Genomic DNA, 2,514 nt, shown 5'->3' with positions numbered 1-2,514 from the left:
ATATTAGGATAAGTGAAAGTATATGAAATAGATATTTAAGTTTGTCTTAAAAAAATAGGGACTAAATTGAATAATCTCAAAAGTATAAGGACTAAAAGGTAATTTTCCAAATTTATAATTTAATAATATTATACATAATTTCAGATCTAATAATAATAATAATAATAATAATAATAACAATGGTAGTGGTAGTGGTAATAAAAGAGTAATAACTAGATATATGCAAGGGTAAATGAGGAAATTTATTTAAACCACAAAGATAAGTTTCTAGATAGATCATATGATGGATGATCATCTCAAATTCTCCAGAAAATTTAGAGAGAGAAACACTTTTAAGAGAGAGAAAGTGAAGAAAATAGAAGAAGATGAAGATGAAGTGGTAGAAGAAGAGAAAGGTATGCTTAGACATATTTTTGCACAAATTATTTCATATTTTTAGAAGCTGATTTTGAGGAAGTTGAAGAAGAGAAATTTTTGAATCTATATCTTAGGTAAACTACAAAATTCGTTTCATACTATTTGGGTAAGTATCCTAGGAGATATGGTAGTATCAATTAGACTAGGTCTAATATGAAATCTGTACTTGATTTGTTTCTTCTTGAATAATTTGGGACATCTTAGGTTCCGAATTTGAGGAAGGTATAAAAATGAAAATTTATCCTTTATATGTTGAGTAAACCCCTGTAAAGTTTGGTTAGTATTGAATAAATAAGTAGTGAGAAACTCACTAAGGAAGTGTAGGTGTGCTGTGTTGCATAGGTTCTGAAACAGGGTTAGGTTGTAAATTTTATTGTAAATTATTTAGAGCTCCTAAAATTCTGATATTTGGATATATTATACCTCTATATGTTTAGTTTTCTTACCAAAAATAATCAGAACATTTGGAATTATATCTTTTAAGTTATTTGTAAATTAGCAAAACTGGTACAGGCGAGTTGATGTTGAGATACGACTTCAAAAGAAATTTTGCCATAAATCGGATGGTTCTGGGAAAATTATCAAATTTTAATATGATCTTAATATATGAGTCAGGAGTACAACAAAATAAGAATTAGGTCAATTGGTTTAGTATGGAGAGAGTTACAAGGTTTTTGCTATTGACGGGTTATTGAGAAATATTATTTGATATTGAAGTTTATGGAATAAAAGAAGAATAAGAAAATGAAATTTGGTAATTAAAGAATGATGTCTCTTTAATCATATGTTAAACTATACTTATAGGTACTCAAAACTTTGAAGATATTCCGGAGGAAGGTACAAGTCGCCGTCAATGAAGCTAGCGGCTTAGTTGTGAGTATAAACATGATATGAATATTTTGGCTTTTGAAGTTGTGATTGAAATGTTGACATTAATTGATATTTTGTGATATTGTGAATTGTCTTGCTATATTTGATATGAATTGATACTTGATTTAATTTCTTGTGATGGAATGACTTAAATGCAAAGTATGTGCACATGTTGCATAAAACGTAAATGGCGTTGTGGCATACCAGTCTAGACACTTATGATTACTTGATTATATGGACTACTTGGACCTATATGGTCAGATATATGGACTACTTGGACTTATATGGTCATTTACATGGACTACTTGATTACATGGGCCGAAAGGTCGAATTATGAAATTACAAGGCTGTACAGCAATACATGTGTTACCGTTTATCTGCTACTTGATCCCGGGAAGTGTCTAGCTGGTGGTGTCACAACAAAATTAATAAAAAAGGCTTATCATTTGCATATGCATGAATTTGTACGTGTGTATGTGTATGTGGTTTATAATTCATTGATTTTTTATATTCACTGAGTGGCGACTCATATAAATCGCTAAATTTTTCAGTTGGTTGATGAAGTAGACGAATAAGAGTTTCTAGAAGGTTCAGATATTGTAGATAGCATGGATGAAAGGTCGGTCTGTTGGGTTCCATCTCATTCTCTCTCCTCTCCTCATAAGCATGTAGTATAAGTAATCTTTTGGACTAAATAAGTTTGTAAACTTTGTGTATAAATACTTATGTATACATTAACGTGTATGTGTTTAATATTACTACGAATATAAGTGTTAATAAATGCTCATGTCTATTGAATAGTCTAAAAAAAAATTTATACGTATAGGGGGTGTTACATTTATTGGTATCAGAGCAGGAATATGACCTTAGGGACATACATAAGCGTATATTGCATGACATACATATCATTTGTTTATAATATGATATTACAATCATATAGGGTTGAAGAAGTTGGTGACCAGAATAGAAATGAAAATGAAATGAGGAGAGAGGGACCAGTCAGACCACCTTCTATAGGTGCCCCAAATAATAATCCACAAGCATCACCTGCACATTCTCATGCATCAAATTTGCATCGTCAAGCTCCTCCTTTTGAGCAGAGACAGAATCAAATGGTTCAAAGGGAAAGGAGGTTCGATAAACTGAAAAGGCAAGGTGCTGAAGAATTTACTGGTACCACTGATCCTACACAAGCAGAAAGATGGTTGAAGAGGATAGAGAGGGTTT

General features: G+C 31.3%; 1 long non-coding RNA gene across 1 annotated transcript; it reads left to right on the top strand.

Moving 5' to 3' along the window:
• Window positions 1-292: 292 nt before the first annotated feature.
• LOC136219843 (uncharacterized) lies at window positions 293-1,915 on the top strand. The gene is made up of 3 exons (XR_010684300.1): window positions 293-395; window positions 1,222-1,290; window positions 1,839-1,915. It is a non-coding gene; the product is annotated as an uncharacterized lncRNA (long non-coding RNA).
• Window positions 1,916-2,514: the final 599 nt, after the last annotated feature.

The sequence above is a fragment of the Euphorbia lathyris genome, chromosome 1 (genome assembly GCF_963576675.1).
Source record: "Euphorbia lathyris chromosome 1, ddEupLath1.1, whole genome shotgun sequence".
NCBI lineage: Eukaryota > Viridiplantae > Streptophyta > Magnoliopsida > Malpighiales > Euphorbiaceae > Euphorbia > Euphorbia lathyris.
Note: the sequence above shows the minus strand (reverse complement) of the source record. Positions and strands in the feature narration are given on the sequence as shown.